The 23243-nt window shown below is 49.0% G+C and overlaps 1 protein-coding gene across 3 annotated transcripts in view; it reads right to left on the minus strand.

Annotated features, from left to right (window-relative positions):
* Window positions 1–20977, minus strand: part of PALD1 (phosphatase domain containing paladin 1) — a 75540-nt gene extending 54563 nt beyond the window's left edge. For 2 of the 3 annotated variants that reach the window (XM_006212876.4, XM_072971361.1), the window contains exon 1: window positions 20710–20977. The gene's annotated coding sequence lies outside the window, so the exon portion shown is untranslated. Of the gene's footprint in view, window positions 1–4929; window positions 5007–20709 lie in introns of those variants that run through there. The other variant, XM_015246685.3, reaches the window with a different exon arrangement.
* Window positions 20978–23243: the final 2266 nt, after the last annotated feature.

A 23243-nucleotide genomic window follows, 5' to 3' on the forward strand; every position in this document is an offset into this window, starting at 1 on the left:
GAGGTTGGAGAGGGAAGAGGGATGACATTTTCAGGTCTGTACCCAATGCAAGGGCTCAAACCAGCTCACCACCCACCCGGGGAATCATCCCCCAACATCCAACACACAAAAACGGTACAAGGTCCAAATCCCCCTTGGGCACCAAGAAGTATCTTACAGTTAGATTCATAGCCACCTTTGAGATCCTAGTCTATACCTCTCATTTTATAGAAGAGGAAACTAAGGGCCAGAGTAAGCCAGAGACCTGCCCACAGTCACAGAGACAGCGGACAGCAGGGTCAGGACCAGGAGTCTCCTACCCCTCTCCCTGCACCTACCTGTTCATCTGCTTCAGTGAGCATGTCCACCCAGGGCCAGAGAAGATCCTGACCAGGAAGAGCTCTCTTCCTCCAGGGAATGAAGCACACCAAGCAGAGGAGACAGATTTCAGCATGAAAGACTTCAGTTAGACTCATGGAACCACTTGGCAATCCATGACTTCCCCCAAGCAGGCCCAGCCTCCCTCTTCAACCTACTGCTCCCCAAATCCCACCTTAGTGCTCTAAACTCCAGCCAAAGGGAACCCCTTACCATTCCTGGAACAGACAACAACTCAACAGGTCTTTTCAAACAATTAAAAGTAACAATAATAAAGTAGAGGTGCATCTTACCAGGCCAGGGGGTTTAGAGTGGGATGTTTTACAGTCTAAGTAAGGTAGAAATTTTGCCTTTGAAAATCATTAAAATACCCCATAAAGGACAAGGCTGAGCCATCTCTCAATTGATTCGATCTAGTCAGATTTCTTCCTGTGATTGAAGAGACACCAGTATTTCTTCTGCTGAGCAGCAGGTGACGTTTGCAGGCCACACACCAGCCTCACGCTCTGTCATTCTACACCTTGTGGCCCCTCTCGCTCCCTCTGTCTAGCTCAATACCACCTCCTGCACTAGGATACCTTCCTTAACCCCCGGCCACATGCCACCATGGATATCATCCCTATGAGGCCCACAGGCTGGGGATGGGACTGGCCTTCAATGGCATCCCAGTGCCATTTTTCTCTTCATATACTTCAATTGAAACAACATATCACAACAGATTGAATGCAGAAGCAGATATGAGAATCCAGCTGTCTTGTATTAAACCAGACACTAAAGAGATTTGCAAAAAGGCAAAACAATGCCACTCTTTCCACTACATTTTTTGTTTTGGAAAACATACTTACTTTTCAGAAAAAAAATTTTATTTATGTTAACATACAGTGGGTTTGCTATCGTTATTTTTAAATGAATATATAAATGTTATTAAATATACTGTTTTAATTTCTAATGTGGCAAATTTGAATTTATGTATATCACCCAGATAAACAAAAGCTCCTTGGTGCCTTCAATTTTTAAGAGTGTAAAGGAAAGAATATTGTAAATAGTTGTGATTTAACCCCCACTGTAAGCTTTTGGTGATTGGGTTCTAGCATTATACCCATTTTGCAGGTACAGACACTGAGGCACAGAGAGTCTGGATAACTTGCTTAAGGCTACACAGGTGGCTAAAATCTTCCAAGTGCATCCTGTTAACCTCTAAACCTTCCCTCACCTAACATCATGCTTCCAAAGGAGGTAGGAAGGATAAACAATGACATGCTACAAAGGGCACCAGAGAGGTGAAAGAAGAGAGCGTAAGTAAACATTCTATAACCTTGGGGCAGAAAAGAACTTCCTATGCAAAATGTTAGAGGAGTCACGCAGTTAAATAATGATAGCTCAGACTACAGTAAAAAATGATCAGCTTTTAAGCCACGTAGAAAAACCACAAAATTAAAATCAAAAGGTAAATGAGAAATTGGATACAAATATTTTCAACACATTTTTATTATTTATCATGCTCAATATACAGGATTTTTTTTTCCAAAAAAGAAAACAAGTATGTCTCAGGAGTAAAAAGTACCAAAACAATACCAAAAACCCAACATATGGCCAATAAATGTAAGAAAAGATGGTCACTCTACCTTGTAACTTATAAACTAGGAACAAGGAGCTGGCACATGTTGCCCTTCACAGTATCACAGGTACAGCAAGATGAGAACACCCAGTGTTGGAGTAGGTGCCGGGGATCCGCTCCCTGCTAAGCACCTGGCAGGGTGTAAATTGGCACAGCTCCCTGGAGGAGAATCTGGCAATAATTCTAAAATACCTTAAAAATGTACAATTCTTTGATCCAGTGATCTTCAGTCAAGTCAAAGGAAATAATCAAAGACATGGCCACAAAGGTGTTCGGTATAGATTTGTTTATGTAAGTTGAAGACTGGAAACATCTTTCACATCAACAGTGGTCAAAGTCAAGCGTACCATGGACTCATCATGGAGGCATTAAAATGGACGGGGCCTCAGGGGACCGCCACCAACAGAACGTGGAGTAAAAGAAGCCAACATAAGCAAATACTATATGGTTCCATTTATCTAAAACTCAAAATCAGGTGTTGGAAGTCAGGCAAAAAGTCACGTCTGGAGCAGGAAGGAGGGGATGGTGAGGGGCTACAGGGTCCCTCCTGGAAGAATTCTGTTCCTTTACCTGGGAGAGGCTCCGAAGGCTGTGCTCACTGTGTACAGCTGTCGAGCTGTATACTTGTGATGTGTTAAACGTCAACTTAAAAGTTTCAAAAGAAAGAAGGAGCAGTTTATCTACTAACATAGGAAAATAGTGTATGTTTAGTTTTTTTTTTTAAAGACACTAAAGAGTATTTTAGAGCTTTGTCCCATTAAAAAGGAGAGAGGGCTCCTGAATACAAGCACATGCACTCTCTCTCACTCACTCACACACACACACCCCCTACGAAAAATGTGTGAAAGGATAAACCTCAAACATTAATGGTAAACTGTGGTTATCACTGGTAGGTGGGGTCACAGATGATCTTTTTGATCTCCCTGCAAAGGTTTATTTTCTCTGATTTTCCTATATGAACATATACTACTTATAGCAGAAAGGGGTGGGGGAGAGAACCATGCATTATGGCCGCTAATACCAGGAACCATGGTTCTGTATTGACGTCACAGCCCAAGGAGACCCTGACCCCCCAGGAAAAGATCAGAGGAGTGAGGATGTTCCTGAGTTGCGTCTGAGCTAACCATCTTCCTGTGGAAGAAACCAGGATAGAGTCAGAAAGACCCAGGTAGTCTCCCAGCACCATCCCCTACCAGAGACCCAGACGAGTTCCGGAGCCTCCATGAGCTCGGGGTCCTGCAGTGAAGTGAGGGTTAAAAATAGTCAAGGATGTCCCAGCTGGACCAGGTCAGCTCTCAGGGCAGATCTGACATGCAGGCTCCCCCAGTTTCGACAGAAGAAGAAACGGAGGTCCAGGGAGTCTGAGTGACATTCTCACCTTACCTGGCAGGCCTGAGAGACCCCGGGAGACACCCACAGAGTCCCCACAATTGGAATGTGGTCCGGAGGCCTGACCTCGGGAAGTTCCCTGCCCTCCCTTTGGCCTCCGTGCCCCCAGAATAAAAGGCATAGGCTGGGCACTGGACTTGACCTCGGGTAACCTCCCTTGAACCCCACACCCATAACTCCCATGAAACTTCCACATGGAAGGCTATGGCAGGAAAGGTGGCCAGCTTATCCAGACAGGAAGTGACCTCGCCGGATGAATGACAGGCCAACATTCCATCAGGAGCCCCACCTGCTGGTGACCTTCAGGGTCATGGGAGCCAGGAGTGGGTGGGCACATGGCAGCCAAGGAGGAAACAGGATTTATTGCGGAAGGCCAGGCACATGGCAGACCCCCGGCAGGGAAGTGACTTCATTTCACACTCTGTCCTCCTCGCTTCCGCCCCTGGCATGGCAGGGAGTTAACCCTGAGGGGGCCAACTCCACAAAGTCCAGGGCATGAGAATCCAGGCTTTCTCCTCTCCCTCTCCTATGATCCCCCATCCACAGTTGAGGAAACTGAGGCTCAGAGAGGTGGACAACAGGACAGAGACTCCAGGACCTTTTCTATTACACTGAGCTACACAGAGGAGGGAGATGTTAACTCAGGGTCGGGAACTCCAGGAAGGCTTCCTGGAACAGGCAGCCACTGAGCTGGGCCTGGAATGATGAGCAACACTTGACAGACAAGAAAGTCATTCTGCACAGATGGAACAGCATGGAGAGAGAGATGCTTGGCCCTGAGCAGAGCCTCCTAGGAAGTGTGAAGGTACTTGTGAGGTCAGAATACAGGATGGGGCAGGGCTGGTCTAAACCCTAAGTGCCTTGAAGACCATGCCAGGGAGTTAGGATGTTGCTCTGTTCAGTGGATGTGCTGCCCAAGCCAGAGCAGTAAGAGAAGTTTGACGATGCTCTGTGTCCACCTAAGATAGCTGCATGGAGGAGGCAACATGTAGGAAGCCACCTCAGCAAGGGCTCAAGATTGCTCTGGGACTGCTGGGGCCCAGAGCTCATCAGGCCTCATCCCACCACCCCATCCCCACAACTAAACTTGGTTTCTCTATAAAAGAGAACGGAAAAGAATTCATAGTACTAATATTCTAGTGTGTCAAGGTCTGTACCAGACACCAAACTGATAAAACAGCAGGGCACTGAGTACACCACTGCCTTGGTCCGAGCCTGAGCTCCACTACCACCAGCTGTGTGACCCTGATGGAAACATTTAACCTCTCTGTGCTTCAACAGCTGGCCAATGAAGACAATACCCTGCCCACTTTTGGGTGAGGATTCACTGAGATAATAATCCTTGTACATGCCCACTTGAGCACCCAGAGCCAATGTTCATCAAATATTCACTACGTTATTTCTCCATTCTGACCCACACAGAGGCTGAGTGAATCAGCTTAGATCACATGGCAAAGATACAGCAGAGCCAAGATTCAACCCAGGACCTGTCTGGCTCCCGCACCCGGGCTTATCCCAGCCCACCAGGCCAAACAAAACCTGAAGTCCTAAATTCTAAAACTCACCAGCCATGGCTCCCAGGGCCTCAGGGTAGTTTCTGACAGGCGAAGGGCTCCACCTCCTCAAACCTCCAGTGGCCAAGGGAAGGGCAGGGAGAAAACCCCAGGGCACAGGAGGGGAAGCAAAATATGTTTAAGTTTCTCCCTCTTCCTGTTTATCTATCCTCTCAATCCTGAAGTTCCTAGTAGCTATTTGTTCAGGGAAAGTTCTGCCAAGAGTGACATCCTGCTGTTGGCAGCCCTGCCAGCCTGTGCTGCAGACCGCTGCCCGGCCCAGGGAGGCGGCTTCACAAAGGGGCTTTCAACAGAAGCCCGGGCCCAGGAAGGGGGACCTCAGCCAGGAAGCAGGGGCCGCTACCATTGCCTCCTCAGTGCCAGCTGGTGCCCACTGGCTTCACATTCAGTTCCCATCAGCTGATGAGGAGGATTCAAGGAAATGACTCTAAGCCTGGGTTGGGTGCTACCCTGGGTTGCAGTGGAGACTCGGACCGGAGCCTGGGCTGTGCAGTCAGGCAAACCCAGTGTCCAATCCTGGCTGACTAATGACCTGCTGTGCGACCTTGCCAAGTTACTGAACTTCTCTGAGCCTAGTTCCCTTATCAATAAAATGAGGCTAATATTGGTTCCTACTTCACAAGGATGTGGTGAGGATTACATGAGACAACATAGGGGAAGGGCTGGCACCTAGTAAATGTGAATATATGTTATTTCCCGCTCCCACTGTCAAGTTGATCCCCTCACTCAATCCTAAAGATCTGAAGTGCCCTTAAAATGTGCTCAAAAGAATAATCACAGCCTCCAAAGGAAAGAAATTCTGACACATGCTACAACATGGATGAACCCTGAAGACCTTATGCTAAGTGTTTAAATAAGCCAGACACAAAAGGACAATTACAATGATTTCTCTTATATGAGGCACCTAGAGGAGTCAAATTCAGAGATAAAAAGTACAAGAGGGGTTAACCAAGAGCCGAGGGTGATGGGGAGCTGGTATTTAACAAGCAGAGTTTCTGTTTGAGAAGATTAAAAAGTTCTGGAGCTGGATGGTGGTGAGCGTTGCACAACAATGGGAACAGACAATGTCACTGAATTGCACACTTAAAAATTGTTAAAAGGGTAAATTTTATTTTTTTTAACTTTTATTGAGTTATAGTCATTCTATCATGTTGTGTCAAATTCCAGTGTAGAGCACAATTTTTCAGTTATACATGAACATACATATATTCACTGTCACATATTTTTTCACTGTGACCTACCACAAGATCTTGTATATATTTCCCTGTGCTATACAGTATAAAGGCACCGCTGCCCAGGGAGCTGGTACCACAGAATTGTGAAGAGGGAGCTGAGGAGAGAGACACCGAGCTGCCTCAAGGGCCCAGGAGGGCTGCGAGTGGAGGCCACCAGAGCCAGGCGGGAGCCAGCCCCAGACTGAGCTGCTCGGCCAGGCTCCTTCCAGTACGAGGCAGGGTCTGCCCTCCCTCTCCACAGAGCTCGGGTGAGAAGAAGCAGGCCACAGCTCGGGGTGCAAAGTGGGTAAGACCAGGTGTGAAAAGGCCTAGGGGGTCGGGTAGAGAGGCTGAGCTCCGCCATGAGTCACCAGGTGACCTTGGGCAAGTCACTTCCCTTGCGGAACTTCTGAAGCCTCCTTAGTTTCCTTCCTAGTAAAATGAGGATTCTGTCCCATCCTCCAGCAAGCACCCCTGCATATGCACACTAGAGAGGTGTCTGTGTCCACTAAAAGCCAGGCAAGAATGGGGAACTTGGAAGCCCCAAACCCACAAGGTCTAGCACGACTGCCCCTGTGGGTATGAGCTAGACAGGTGGTACACCTGTAAGAGTTCATCAAACCACACCCTGGTTTACTGTCTGAACAGTATATCTCATTTACAAAACAAAATACAAACAGCTAATAACTCATGTTTCTGTCTTCCTCCAAGGACTGCAGTAGGTGACACTGAGAAGCTGTATGTGGAAAGGCTTTGGAAGGTGTTGGGTGGTGGGTCAGGGTACCAGCTGGGAGTCAGAAGGGCCAGGGTCAAGTCCTGATGCTCCCTCTGACCGAAAATGATTTTTTTTCTTTTGTGATTTCTTTTGTTGCTGTTGACCAGACTTTTTTTATTACAAAATTTGTACTTAACTGTCACAAGTCAAACAAGGATGTATAAAGAAAGTTTATACCTTTCCTATTCGCCTCCAAACCCACCTCTTAAACTTCTTCTACAGCAAGCTTTTTTTCCTCAGTGAAACAACACAAACACCCCTCCCAGTTAATTACATATAACTGTTTAATGGCAGCGTGTCATTTCATTGTATCACTATTCACTCAACAAACAGCTACTAAGTATTGACAGCATCAACCAAATAGGAACCTCAGAGCAGACATTACCACAAGAGAGAAAAAGAGAGGGAGAAAAGGGAGTTAACAAAGAAATATAATAGTGACACATTATACACATTGGTGAGCTCCAAGGGCTGAGATGCTGAGACAGAAAAAGAGGAAGGTAGGAAAAGGACCTACAGATCTTCAACTTATGATGTGATTATATCCTAATAAACCCATCATAAGTTGAAAATGTCACAAGTCAAAAATGCATTTAATACACCTAACCTATCAAACATCATAGCTTAACCTAACCCGCCTTAAACATGCTCAGAACACTTACATCAGCCTACAGTTGGGCAAAATCATCTAACACAAAGCCAATTTTATAACACAGTGTTGAATCTCTCATGTTCAATTTATTAAACACTCTACTAAAAATGAAAAACAAAAGGTGATCTGGGTGCAGAATGGTTGTAAGCATATCGGTTGTTCACCCTCGTGATCGTGTGGCTGACGGAGATGCCCAGCATCACCAGAGAGGATTGCACCGCTTATCACTAGCCCAGGAAAAGATCCAAATCCAAAACTCAAAGTACGGTGTCTACTGAATGTGTATGGCTTTCACACCGTCACAAAGTCGAAAAATCATTACATTGAGCCATCATAAGTTGGGGACCATGTATATTTTAGATACGATAGTCACAGAAGGCCTGCGCTGATTATCTAAACACAGGAAGGTCTGGGCCACGTGAAAAACCACGGGCAGAGCACACAGCCCGTACCAGGGCTCCGCTGTGGGAAGAACGCAGGACTGAATGGAGACAGTGTGGTCTCTGGGGCGCAGCCACAAATCCCAGTACACAAAGCCTTATGTCTTGATAGTTTTACCTCTTCAGGAAAGGCTACCAAATTTGGACTGCTTAGATGAAAAGGCATGTGCGTTTTAAAAACTACCGTAGATAAGTGCCATGTGACTTTTCCAGAAGGTTGCAGCACTTCACACAGCGGCCAGAATTGCTTAAGAGGGCCAGTTTCCCCACGTCCGCACTGGCTCAAGAAGTTATCGATCCTTTCTATTTCTGCCCACAGGAAAACTCTCCACTTCCATGCAAAAGCTCTCACACCCAGTCCACAGCATGGAGTAAATGACAGCTCGTCCTCCTCAGGATGCTGTGAGGTTTAACTAAGAAATAAACCCACCTAACCTGCTGAGCCCAGCACCTAACACAGAGTGAACACTCCACAAATGGGGCAGGCGCTACCTCACCTGCACGAATGCCTGGATGAGACTGCCAACTCCATAACTACCATGTCTAACAAGGAGACCCTCCTAAGGGGAGCTTGGAAGCCCCAAACCCACAAGGTTTAGCATGACTGCCCCTGGAAACAGGGCTATACGGAGAGGAGGTGAAAACTATGGCTTAGAAAAAAAGCACTGGGCTGGAAGTCCAGAGACTATGTCCAAGCGAACCTTTCTGAGACTCAGTTCCTCATCAATAAAGTGGGCCAATTCACTCCCTCCTGATGCAGCCATTCCATCAACATTTCTGGGGCACCTGATACGTGCATGGCATTGTTCTAGGTGCTAACAATACAGAATAAAAATCCCTGCCTCGCACATGCTAGCTGGAAATAAACTATATAAATTAGTAAAATATATGGTATATCAGGAGGTGATAAGTGATAAGAAAGAAAAGAGTTATAGAGATGAGGCATGAAATTTTAGGGTATCCCAGCGAGGCTTCATATTTAAGTAAAGACCTGAAGGAAGTGACAGGGCAAGCTATGTGGCTCTGGAAGGAAAATCATCCCTGGTCGAGGGATCAGCCAAGTAAATGCCTTGAGGGGGGATGTTCCCAGTTGGTCACAGGAGCTGTGAGGTGGCCAGTTTGGCTGGAACAAGGTAAGTGAGGGGGTGGGTACTAGATGGAGGTGTCCTGGAGGTACAGTAAGATACTGGCCTTCACTGTGGGTAAATGAGGAACCCCTGGGGGGCCTGGGGCAGAGAAGTGCCTTGATCTGACTTTTACATTCTAACAAGGTCACCCTGGCTGCTGTGTTAGAGGAGTCCATCAGGGGCCAGGGCCAGAAGCCAATAGCCTGTTGAGAATCCACTGCAATAGTGCCAGTGACGCTGGAGGCCTGGGCCAGCAGCGTGGCTCATCCTGGCCACATTCTGAAGCTAAAAGGACCTGCTGACACGCTTCTGAGGTGTGAGAGAAACAGTGGAAACACGGCCGACTTCAGGTTTGGCCTAAACAACTAAAGGAAGGGGGTTGCCACTCACTGAGATGGTTTCTCTCTCTCTCTTTTTTTTTTTCTTTTTCAAACTGGGAACTGAACCAAGTACCTCGTGCATGCCCAGCATGCACCCTACCAACCGAGCCATACTCCCACCCCCTGCCACTCACTGAAATGGGACAGACAAAGAGGGGAGCAATGTGCAGGGACGGTTGAGCAGACAGGAGGGCCACGGTCTCCACTCCTGTTGCAATCTCAGAAGGAAGCAGCAGGCCCTGGAGACCCAGACCAGAAGGAGGAGCTGGTCCTGTGCGGGTTCCTCGTGAAAGCAATGTGAAAGCCGGAGAGGGGAAAGTGGGGCCCAGAGAAAGCACATCTGACCCCCTGCTGGCCTCACTGCCCACAGAGCCCAAGCCACAGCCACAGCTGGCTGCTCAGGGGCCTACGTCACAGATGGGGAAGATGAGGGAACTGAGTTCTGCAGTGAGCACCTCTCATTTAGAAACCAGAAAGGGCCAGAGTGAGTGAAGGCAGCAAGGTAGGCAGCTCCCACCTGCCATCCCAAACTGGGACCATAGGGCAGAAGCCCAGTGACCCCACCACCCAGGAAGTCGGCAGAATTCCAAGAGGTGATCCAGGAGTCTGTGTTGTTCAGAGCTGAGAACATGACTCAGTCCAGACTCCAAGGATGTCTGCTTCGGATCCATGAGCTCTTCCCCCATGCCCACTGGGATTTAATTCACATTATCATAAAATTCACCCTGGACACAACATTGTAAAATGATTATAAATCAATAAAAAATGTTAAAAAAAATTCACCCTGGTAAAGTATACAATTCAGTGGCATTTAACACATTCACAATGTTGTGCAACCATCACTACTACCTAATATCAAACCCAAAAAGTTAAACAAATGACCCAGCAATTTCAGCCCTAGGTATATACCCAAGAGAACTGAAAACAGGTATCCGAATAAATACTCTGAAAAGAATGTTCCAGTCACAGCAGCCAAAAGGTAGGAACAATTTAAATGTCCATCAAATAATGAACAGATAAGTAAAATGTGGTCTATTCATACAATGGATTATTATTCAGCTATAAAAAGGAATGAAGCACTGATACACACTACCGTGTAGGTGAACTTTGATTAATTATGCCAAGTAAAAGAAGCCAGACACAAAAAGTCACATATTGTACAGTTCCATTTATATGAAATATCCAAAACAGGTAAACCCATAGAGACAGATGCAGATTTGCAGATTAGTGGTTACCAGGGACGGGGCGGGGGGGGGATCAGAGGGACTGCTTTATAGATACAGGGTTTCCTTTTAGGTTGATGAAAACGTTTCAGAGGCTGAACATAACTAATCAGCAAGGAAATGCAGGTCAATAGCACAATGGGATATCACCTCACACGTGTCAGGATGGCTATTATTAAAAAACAAAGACAACAAGTGTCGACAAGGACGTGGAGAAATTGTAACCCTTGCATGCTGTTGGGAATGCAATTCGGTGCAGCCACTATGGAAAACAGTATAGAGGTTCCTAAAAATTGAAAACAGAATTGGCAAATGATCCAGCAATCCCACTTCTGGGTATTTATCTGAAAGAATTGTATCCAGATCTCAAAAGAGATATTAGCATATTCATTTTCTCTACAGCACTATACACAACAGCCAAGAGGTGGAAGCAACCCAAGGTCCACTGACAGATGAATGGATAAAGAAAATGTGGTAGATACCCAATAGAATATTATCTAGCCTTTAAAAAGAAGGATATGCTACAATATGGATGAACCTTAAGGATATTATGCCAAGTGAAATAAGCCAGTCACAGAAAGACAAATACTGTGATTCCACTTAAATGAGGTATCTAAAATAGTCAAATTCATAGCCTCAGAGTGGAATGTTGGTTGCCAGGGGACGAAGGGAGGGAAAAACAGGCAGCTACTAATCAACAGGCATAATGTTTCAGTTAAGCAAGATGAATGAATGCTGGAGAGCCGCTATACATCACTGCCCTTATAGTCAAAAATAATACGTTATACACTTTAAAATTCATTAAGAGGGTAGTTTTCCAAGTTAAGTGTTCTTATTACAACAAAATTAAAATGTTTTGGAATTAGGTAGAAGTGATGGTTGCACAACTGTGTAAGTGTACTAAATACCACTGAACTGCACACTATAGAAAAGTTAATTTTATGTTACATTAATTTCACCTCAATAAAAAAAAGTAACGAAGAGTATGATCTGGGTCATCCAAATAAACATCTCATAAGCAAATACTGTCATGCAATTTGGGGCTCAAGCCTGCTCCTGGGTTCGAAATCCAGTTCCTTCTTTCTGAAGGCCACATGACATTATTGCACACAGCACAAAGGTTGTAGTTCAAATAAGAGGAGGGGGGTGGGGTGGAGAAGTGAGCCATTCCATAGCCCACGGCAGCCTGGATGTGCCCAATTCCAAGGCCCAGGCCCTTAGCAGTCAGGATGGGTTCATGTTGAGAGCATCTGTGTGAACTGAATAAAGCCCATCTCTGTGCCAGATTCTTGATTCCCACAAGAGGTGGGTTTAAGAGCCACTATATGCAGATTTCCAAAACACCATCATTCTACCCTTATCTTCATTTAAATGAGCCAGCTTTCCAGGTTATCATGCGATGCACTATTAAAACAGACATTTGGAGATCACTCATTGGCAGTTTGGGATCAATTTGAGTACAGATGGTCCCCCATATTTTGGGGTTCTGCATTCTTGGATTCAACCAACCTCAAAATAAAAATATTTGGGGAAAAAAAAATTCCAAAAGTTCCAAAAAGCAAAACTTGAATTCGCTGTGTGCTGGCAACTATTTACATAGTCTTTACATCGTATTTACAACTATTTACATAACATTTACATTATATTAAATATCATAAGTAATCCAGAAATGATGTAAAGTATACGGGAGGATGTGCACAGGTTACATGCAAATACAGCTCCTTTTATATAAGGGGCTTGAGCATCTGTGACTTTGGTATCCACGGGGATCCTGAAACCAATCCCCCCACCCCAGGATGCTGCCAAGGGACAACTGTCATCAGAATTATCCCCAAATCAGCCAGTCAGCCCAGCTTTAATAAAGTTAATTAATTATAATTATTAATTATTATTAACTATTAATGCCACTCTGCAGAGTAGGTACAAGGGACAGAGGTAGGGGAAACAGGAGGGGCCCAGCTCTCTGGTGTCAGCTCAGCACTGGTGATTTCATTCCAATTTACATCCTTCCCATTAAATCAATACTGTTCTTTTGAAATGGGTCAGCTTTCTGGTTTTATTAGTTTTATTCTGGTTTTATTTCATGTTTGCTTTATAGTTATGTACGTCTAAGGCACTTATACCTAGTTTTATATTTATACCTTTTAACTATATTCGAATAAGAAAATTTAACAAGTGAGGCTTTTTTTTCTCCCTTTAAAAAGGAGTCCACAAAAAACCCACAAACTCCATTTACACAAAATGTCTAGAACAAGCAAATCTATAGAGACAGAAAGTAGATTTGCGGGGTGGGGAGTGACAACTGATGAGTACAGGGTATTTTTCTGGGTTGACGAAAATGTAAAATTAGACTGTGGTGACAGACATACAACTCTGTGAATACCCTAAATGATGAATTGCACAGTTTAAATGGCGAAATTGTACCGCATGTGAGTTAAATCTCAATAAAGCTATTTTTAAAAGGGAGGACTGACATATTGCCCAGGTTTAGGCAGTATTAAGCTGGAGAAATCACACGGAAATCAGCAAACCCACCTATTCATGGTTCCCCACGAAGGCACACCCCACTCTCCCTCCCCAAACTGTCCCCAAGGGCTCAGGAGACAGAGACTAAGAGGAAACCCTAAGTCACAAGACCAGTCCACCCCGGGTGAGCAGGTGGCTACCCTGGAACACTACAACATAGGATTCCTATCTCTTGGAATCCGCTTCATACAACAGTATTAGGGTACTATTTTGAATTATCAAATTAGGAAAAACTTAAAAAGAATGAAAACCACCACTGTCAGTAAGTATGCAGGGAATGTGATTCATCTATACATCAATGGCAGTGTCAAGGAAAAAAGCATGACAGTGTAGATTCAGAATCTCGGTGACCCAACTGGCTGGAGTTGGGGTAGAGCCAGGAGCATGCAAATATGAGCAGAGGCAGCCCCCGCTTTGGGAGGCAGCAGACATCTGCACCTTCCGCGCTACATCGACACAGCCTGCCATACAGGACAGGGTCCCTACTGGTGAGACTCCAAGCACTCTGCTTAAAAGGGTCTGCCTTGGCAAGGGGGAACTCCACAACAAGAAGGGAATCCCCAAGGAGCCATCTCTGTTGACCCAGCAAATCTTCCTCTCCTTGGGGCCTGTTCCTTCCAGCAGCACTTCACAGAGACAGGAAGAGGAAGCCCCTGCTGGCAGCTGCTAGGTGGGAGGCAGTGGTGAAGCAAGCAGGAGTGCACGTCCACCCAGACACCCAGCGACCAACTCATCTGCCCCAGGACAGACTGATCCCTTTTGTCCCAATGCATCCCTCCTCCTGAAACCTATGAGAAACTGATCACCTCCAGGAAGTCATCATTCTGTCTCCCCAAAGCCTCACTGAGCCACAGCCCAAAGCGGAGGGGAGAAAAGAAGGAGTGGACACCTGTTTGCATGGCACAGGCCCTCACCTCTGGTCCTCAGCTCAGGAGTGACTCCCAGAGAAGGCACGAAACTGGGACGGCTGTGCCATGAACATCCCCAAGACCGAGGACTAAATGACGACACAGCCCCAGAGCCATGGACCAAGTGCAATTCCAACTGTACTCCCAAATGAAAACTACACACATTCACACAGAGGCACAGAAAAGAAGACTGGGATACTCAGCAAACTGCTGCCAGGGATACATTGGGCAAAGAGAGAAAGTAAGGAGGGTAAAGGGGTTTTTATATTTTTCTCTCTCTTTGAAGCTACTACTTCAATCTTTCATAAAAATAATTACTTAATTTTTTAAAAACTGAAAACATTTTCAAAAGCAGGTTAGGCATCGATCAACTGAGAACTCAGTGAGCAAGCTGTGGTCCCCGCACACACTACCCAGCAGTGAAACATGTAACAGCGTGGATAAGACTCCAGAACACCATGTTGAGTAAAGAAGGCAGAAATAAAAGATACCTAGTATCTACATGAGGCCATTTATGTGAAAATCTAGGAAAAAAAGCAAAACCAGAGTTGACAAGAGATGAGGGGCCCAGGCATGGGGGTGGCTGCTGACTACAATGGAGCCCCAGGAACCTTCTGGGTGATGGAGGACGTGTTCTCAGACTCGGCTGGGGTGGGGGCTGCATGTCTGTGACATTTACCAGCACTCATTCAGCTGCACACGTAGGCTGGGTGAATTTCATGGTCTGTAGACCTCAATAAAACTTTCCTTTTCAAAAATAAGGTAGAAGAAGGAATGGAAGAAGTGGTTTAATGAGTAAGAGGTTTTCCTTTAGAATGATGAAAATGTTTTGGAACTTGATAGAAGTGATGGTCCCACAACATTGTGAATGTACTCCATGCCACTGAGCTGTGCACTTCGAAATGGTTAATTTTACGTCAAGTGAATTTCACTTCAATTAAAAAAATTTTTTTCAGTAGATAGGGAAAAAAGTATCACGCCTATTTTCCAGATGAGAAAACTGCGCTCAGAGGAAGTAGTCAACTGCTAGTCCTGGGCTTATCCACCTATGCCCCAGGCCTGGTTCAGAGCACAGTAAAGGAGGCAGACCTGCTCTGTACTTCCCAGGAAGGTTCTGAAACTCTGGGGCTCCATCTCCTGGGAAGGCATTGGGCCCTTTGCTCTGGGGCATTTGGAAACCAGAGCTTTCTCAAAGGCCTTGGAGTGAGCCAGAAGGGCAGACTGCGGGAGACTCCCGAAGTCCGCAACCTCCATCAGCAGACAGGGCTGCCATGGGGGCAGGGAGTGAGCACCACTAAGAAGATGGTCAGACTTAAGGCTAAAACAAGGATGGAGTGGGGAGGAGTTCCATCAGATCCAGGCTGGATGAGGTCTTCTAGGCCCTGCCAACCAGGGCCCTGGGGAGCTGAGGGGTCAGCACCAACCTCAGAAACCCAGGAGGAGGACTCAGTAACTACAGGGCAACAGTCAAAGTGGACACGTCCATCAGCCACTTTGTGGACAGCAAGAGAGGTGTTAACTCCTTCATGGGGTCTGCAGTTTCAGAAAAAGGAAAAGAAAAGGGGAGGAGAAGTTCCCTTTAGTGCTCTTTAAACAGAATCTTCAAAAACTGCCCAGTGTCCCTGTCGTCCACTCTGGGAGGGCCTGGACAGAGGTCATACTGCCTGCCAATAGGCCGGGCCTGGGGCTCAGCAGGATGCAGAGGCTGGCAAAGTCCAAGGTCATCTGAGGGCACCCACCTCTCTCCCCGCTACATGCCCCTGACCCAGTCTCTTGGCAGTGGGAACATTTCTCATGGGTGAGGGCAGGAAGCCCAGTCGTAGACCCACAGCCATCCCAGCACCACACCCTCCCTCCTCCTGGAATTTCCAAAAGCCCTGCTCCCTGGGAGCCCGCAGGGTCAGCAGCGGCACACCCAGTTCCCAGATGCTCCCTACTGCTTGCCATGGGCATGGAGGTAACCCCAGATGCCCCGTGTCCCTCTCTCATCAGAATGTCCCAGCTCCAGAGCTAAAGCAAGTCCACAGGTCAGTTTCAGGAACTCAAACATCTTCCAAGGTCCAGGAATTTCACTATTAGACTTTCACTCCTTAGGAAAGGTTTCAAAGGCTTCAGTTCATTCCTGAGGAGGGGGACCTATTAACCTATTGGCATCTCAGTTAAGAGCAAAAATAGGCATGTTGATATTGGGGTAGGAGCAGTCCGGAGCCCCAGTTCAAAAATGAAGGGCTCAGGGAGGGCTGGCAGACATTCATAAAAGGGCAGGGTCCCGGTGGGAGGTCCTCTGGAGAATGGGGCACAGCAAATGCGATTCGTTAAAGCAGAGTGAGAGGCTGGAATTCCAGGGGAGGGCATCCAGCTTCTGTCCTAACAGGGACGCCAGAGTTGCCTCTGAGCCCAGTGTGTGAGGGATAGCAGGTCCCATTCCTGACAGGAATGCTGAGGGTGGGTTCTGTCCCCAGATCTGTGGATCTGGTCATGTTCCCTAAACATGCCAAGCTGTCATATCTCTGCACAGGCTGCTTATTCTGCTTGGGAAGACTTTCTCATCCTTGTAAACTCTTGGCCATCCTTTGAAGTCCACTTGAAGTACCACCCTGTTCCCAGGCAAGGCCTTCCCTCCCACCAACTCCAAATGGCACAGCCCCTGGGAAGGTACCAGTGGGGGTGTGGTATAAGGTATACATGTGCCTCTCTGTAGTCTCACTCACTTTTGGTCCCCTGCACCTCATACTGAACCCAGGACCAGGAAAGGCCAGGAACCAAATCAAGAAGCCATCCTGGTGCTTTCCCATCATGAGGCACTGTGCAAACAACCTGGCCTCTGTGGCCTCACAGGTCTCTCTCTCTGCTGAGATCTCATAACCACAGTAATAGCAGCACCTAATGACCATTTACTATGAGCCATACACCACCTCAAGGGCTCTCCATGTGCTACCTCCTTTCATCCTTATGACATTCTTATAAGGGAGTTACTATTATTATTCCTGTTACACAAGGAAGTCAGGTACAGAGAGGTTAGGTGAGTTGCCTGGTGTCACACAGCTAGTGAAGGAGGAAGCCGAAATTCAGACCCTAGTGGTCTGGTTCTGGACCCGGTATTCTTAATCACAACAGGTCTACTGAGGGGTAGGAGGATGGTCAGCTGTCAGGACAAGCTCTGAGTGGAAGAGGAACTGAGAGATTTTAAAGCTGCTACTCCCCGAGCCTTCTCTTTCCCCAAGTCCCAGCCAAAGACCCAGGAAGAACAGCAGGGCCTCCCCCTAGATCTGGTCTGCTGCTCCCAGGCTCATCTCTGTGCAGAGCGTCAGTTACAGGAAACATAAAAAGCCCATCTGCAAGCCCCTTGGCCTGGACTAGGGAGGTGCACGGCTGCCCACTGGGAGGCAGAGCCATAATTTGGGGCTATTCTTAGCAAACCACTGGCTCCCCTCCCAGAGGCCCAGCAGGCAGTAGGTCCAAGCTTCATATACCCTGCCTGCAGGCGTGTGGAGGCCCCACAGGGCTAAGGATGGACTGGTGGGCAGAAGGTGAGGACCAAGCCCTCTAGCTTTCAAAGCAGAGGTGCCTGGCCTGCTAGCCTTCCCAGAGCCAGGCACTGGCTGTATCTGGAAAGTCCTGGCCACAGGGGAAGGCTGGTCACCAAAGCTCCATTGCCAGACCCTGGGCCACATGCTTTCCACTGATTATTTCACATTCACTGGCCCCATTTTAAAGATGAGGAGTTTCACTTTAAAGATGAGTTAGTTAAGATATTAAGTAACTTGCCCAGGTCACACAGTGAGTTAGTGTCCAGCTGTATCTCCCAATCACTAGGTCAGGCCATAGCCAGAAAGTGGGGCAGGGGGCCTTCTCTGTCCAAGCTCAGGTCTGGGGGAGGGGCAATCCATACCAGAGAGCAAAGTTCTCACCAAAGATTCAATTGCATGTCTACTTTTTCTCTCCCCCAGGGATTGTCCCTTCCCCACCACAAAACCTCAGGAGAGTCCCCAGCCAGGTTCCTCCCCTACCCCAGCCACACAGCCTCACTTCAGGAAGTTCTGGAGACCCAGGGAAGATGAGCCTCAAAGTTCAAGGACCCCTGCTCATGCTTAAAGTTTGTGCTCAGCCCTATAACTTAGGAAGTAGAGAAGTCAAATGACTCTCAGGGTAAAACAGAGGATACTGAGACCTTTGAGGTATTCAAATCCCAAATCAGGAGTCTAGAAATGAAGCCACATCACAGAGCACCTGCACCACCACCCTCCCCAACAGGTCAACTTCCAGGCAGTGTTGCCACAAAGAGTCACAGAGATAACTGAGCAGCACGTGCTTCAGACTACCTCTGATTGTGTCCTGGCCTCTGCTGCTGGGTGACTTAGCAGCTATCAGTTCTGTGTCCCAGGTGCCCACAGCCAACTCCATGTCTTCCCAGGGATTTAAGCCACTTCCATGTGGCTCCATGTCTTGTATCTGTGAATGTCAGCTCACGTCCACGTCTGTGCAACTATAAGCCCACCCATATGTCTGCCCACATCTGTCAGCCAAATCTCCATGATGGCATAGATCTATCTGCACAATATCTGCAGCCCATGCATGGTGCACACTTGTGTTCGCACTGTCTGTTCCTGCTCGTGTCTCTGCCCTGAACTGTTTGCCCACCTCCATTGTCTTCCTGTGTCTGCCTTCATGCATATCTGTATCCAGTTCCTCACTGTCCCTGCCCACACAGCCACAAATGTGAGCTCATGCAAACACATCTCTGCCCACGACAGCATTCCCCACCTGTACCTGCGTGACCTTGTATATGCCACCTGTTTGGAGGTCAGTGAGTGTGTTCACCCAAGTGCTCACTTGCTGAGTTCACCCTTTAGCCCACCAAGGATTAAAGGGTGAACTTAGCAACTCCCACTCCCAGAACAGCAATCCCAAGGCCGTGGGCACTATCACACTGCCACCTTCGCAATACGTTCAAGAAAAACAGAAACTTGCCAAGGATGATGGGGGAGGGGCAGAGCCCTAGAAACAGCAGAACCTCAGAGGTGAGGTTAGTGATGCCACAGGTACGACTCACCTCAAGCCAGCTCCGCCAGGGCCACCCCCCTACAATACCCCTGATGGCCAGCGAAGCGACACTGTCTGCACTCACAGGAAATAGTGTCTGGCTCAGAGCCTCCAGACTCCCAAGCTCATCCCCAGCCCCCAGCGACAGAGGCTCTTCAGAAAGGAAGTAAGGACTTCCTCCTGTAAGGCTGGATCTAGACCCCAAACCTCAGGAGCCCCAGGGTGGCTGGGAGAGTCCTGTGGTCAGCCTGACCCCAGAAACCAAATGTGTTTCCAGAAATCCACCAGCACAGGGGGAAAAAAAAACACCTGGGAGTGGGGCTGGCGCACAGTCCTGCTGTGGAGATGGCGGGAGGTCCTAAGGACTAGCAGGGTAGTAAGAAAGGATGGGTATGGAGGCAGAACATTTTAAAACTGTTCGCATGATTGAATGAGCATTGGATCCCAGCTCCCCTAGCGACTGCAGCCCGCAATCACTCATTTAGCAATTAATCATGTGTAGCCTCTTGCTATTTCCACTATTATCATTAGTCTGGGGCTGGTATCAAAACCCTGTATTAGCAAACTTTCTCTGTGCTTATGTCTTGCCTTCCCCCATAGGGCTGAGCCACCTGAGGGCAGAACCCCCAACTCCTCCCACCACTCCCATCCTCCCTGGCAGAGCCCAGTGCCTGGCATTTAAGAAGTGCTCTCAGTCACTGGGTCCAGGATGCTCTGAAGGAAGTCAAGGAGTCGGTGCCTGGAACTCTGGTCAAGAGAGTAGAGAAACTGGGAAGCTTCCAGAAGTCAGGAAGCTCTTCTTCCATTTCTAACTCCCCAAGAGTGAAGAATATGTTCCAACCATTAGCCACTTTGAAGACTCAAGGGAAGCAGTCTTCCACACACTGCACTCTGCTTTCGGACAGGCCATTTGTCCCCTCAGGAAAAACCTCTAAAGATGAAAAGGGAGCTCCCCAGGGAGCACCAGGCCTCCAGAGGGAGAGAACCAGGTGGGACCCAGCAGCAAAGGTTGCACCCACTGGGACCTCCAGACTTCCCGATTCCATGGCCTCAAGCCCCTAAAGACGAGCCCGGGGATCCCGTGTGCGGATCAGGAGAGAGCTTCCCTCCCTCTAGCTGCACAGAAAGCCCGGCTCACGGGCCTTGCCACCAGGCCTGGCCATAAAGAGTGGAGGTGTCGCTATAGCCCACATCTACCCTGATCCGAAGGAAACCTACTCGAGGGAGTGGGTAGCCCAGAGCCAGACAGAACGACTCAAAAACACCTCACTGTTGAACATGTGAGGTTCCGCTTCTCTCTCAGGCACCAATCCCGCGCGGGCTTGGGTAGGGGCCCAGGACCTCTCCTCTCAGCAGAGCCCAGGGAGGCGTGCACTCTGGAGAATGGGGAATGGGTGGTCGGCGCAGCCCCGGGCTGGGAGTGCCCAGAGGATTCCAGGATTAGCCGTCCTCTCGCCAGCCCCGCGTCCAGACCCGTCAGTACCTGCCAGCCCCCGGCTCCGGGGGGCATCCGCGCTCCCGCGGCCGACGCTTTGCGCCCGAACTGCGGGCGCCGTGTCCAGCAGCAGCAAGGCGCGTCCAGCGCGGGCTCCGCCTCGCTCCTCCCAACTCTCCCAGCCCATCCGTGGGCAGAGGCGACACCGGAGGCGGGCAGGTCGGGCGCGACCAGGCGAAGCCACGAGAGCGGGACCCCTCGCTCGACGGCGAAGTGAGCTGCGCGCCTCAAACCCAGCGCGCCGCTCGCTCCCCGCGACCCCCACGCTGAGGGGCGGACCCGGCCGGGCCGCCAATCACCGCGCCCGGCGCCGCCGGGCCAGCCCGAGCCCCGGCCCCAGCCGCCGAGGGGGCGGGGGGCTCGGATTTAAAGACACACTCACCCAAGCCGCGTCCGGATCGGCATTCCAGAGCCGAGGCTCCCGGGCGGGGAGTGAATGGCTGGCCCCATCTTCCCTGGCCCACTTCCTCCCTCCTCCCGCCCACCCACCCTCCTCCTGGGAGGAAAAGTTTGGGGCTGGGGAGACTGCCTGAGAAGCCAGTTCGTCTTCACTTGTCACTAGTTCGGCTTGTTCTGGAAGATGCCCAAACCCTATATCCAGCCTCCCTGGCAGGAGAAAGAAGCAAATACTCTAGGCGCCGCACCCCTTCCCAGACTCCAGCTCCCCAGGAGATCGGCGGGCCTGGGCTTCCCTCGTCCCTCTTGGCTTTTTAAAGCCAGGCCAAGCCTCAGAGGGACCAAGACGAGCAGCTGGGCGCCAGGAAAAAAATAAAAATCCTCGCTGTGCTGTGCAACCTGAGCTAAGCGATTGCCCTCTCCGGGCCTCAGCCACCCCAGGAGTCAACCGTCGAGCCCTTAAAGAGCAGACTGTCCGCTCAATCGTGGGATTCTCCCAAGCGCTGGACCCTCAACCCCCAGTGGTGAAAAGGGAAGAACATGACAGAAGCTTCCCAAGGGAGGGGCGCCTCCGCCCCGACCCCAGGTTGCCTGTGGTGATATGCACAATTCCTGCCTTCAGAGGGGCCGGCTCCAGCCTCAAAGAGCAGGCAGAGCATTGCCACCAAGCCAGGCCCATCTGAACGCCTCCCCTCGGCTTGCACGCCCTCAAGGGCACCCTCCTACATTCACTCCCTCGCCACTGTTTATTTTTGGGAAGATGGGCTTTGTTGTGGTTGATGAGTCACTTTCTCCCTCTCTCTGCTCCACACTCCTCACCTGTTACTACCTGCTTCTGCCCCAGTCAGGGCTGGAGCCGGAGTTGGTAAAGTCCCGTCTCCCCAGGATGAAGGCAGTGCAGGCCTCACTTCTTTCCAAAGTTAGGCCAGAAGGCACTGGGCTAGTAGAGGGGCACACAGGTCCTACAGCACGTGTGAGCCTAAGAACAAATAAAGACAAGAGGAATGGCTGTTATTTGTGGTGATTTTATCACATCTCCAGCACATAGGTTTCAAGGGGTTTGCTCAGTGGATGATTTTATGAGATAAGCAATTTTATCATCCCCCTTTTAGTGAGTGAGGAAACTGAGTCCCAGGGAAGACTCACCCTCAGCTCCAGGCCTCCTCCTGTCCCATCCAAGCTGTGTGAGGAGGAGACAAGTAGAGAAAGTCCAGACCTGACCTTCAGGGTCCAGTAGAGCTAGGCTCAAGTTGGCTTTTTTACTGCCTGTGTGGTCTGGGAAAAGTGACATAACCTCTCTGTTCAAGTTCCTTATCCATAAGATGACCTGACCTCCTTCAAAGAGGTGTTGAAGAGCCAGGGAGCTGGGGTGTGTGATTCCCTGGCATAGCATAAGCTCCATCCTTGGGCACTGCTCCCTTCCTTCCTCCTCTTTGCACAACCTCATAATCCAACCCACCAGTTGTCGGATTCCCCTGCCATACTGAGGATGCTGAATTCCAGGATTATGCTCCCTTGCAGCCAGGACTAAGGTATGGGTGCACATGTACAGTAGGACGTGCTCAAGCACACACATACATGCGCACACAAACATGCACACATACACGCACACACACACCACTGCCCCTCCCTCAGATGCTGGGATCCGTGGCTGGCTGCCTCTCTAGACTGAGCTCCTGGAGGACAAAAGTCTGTGTCTGACCTGTCTTTTCGTCCCTAGCACAGTGCCTGGCACGTTGGTCATTTATTCATGTTCACCGTGGGCACAGTAGGTGTTCTTGCTGAATCAAACAGAAAAGCCCAGGGCAGAGATGTCCCCAGAAGAGCTAGAGTCACAGCCCATTTGGCTCCAACAGACAGCCTCGAGGCTCAGCTGGTAGGCCCTAGAAGTAGAGGGCTGGTGGCTTGGAGGTGTCTCAGAGACAGGGTACAGATGACATCCAGGTCATAGTGTCTAGTCTTTCCAGCCCACCCCTGGCCCCTGAGGTTCTGCCAAGTCCCTGCTCAGAGCAGCAAGTCCTGGGGGTCCACCCAACCACAAGAAAGCCTGCAGGACCAGACTTACCCCACCCTGGGCCTGGGAGGTGGGGGAACTGAATGTTGAGAAAGAGAAGCAGGGAGGAACA

The sequence above is a fragment of the Vicugna pacos genome, chromosome 11, assembly GCF_048564905.1.
Source record: "Vicugna pacos chromosome 11, VicPac4, whole genome shotgun sequence".
In the NCBI taxonomy this organism is placed as follows: Eukaryota; Metazoa; Chordata; class Mammalia; order Artiodactyla; family Camelidae; genus Vicugna; species Vicugna pacos.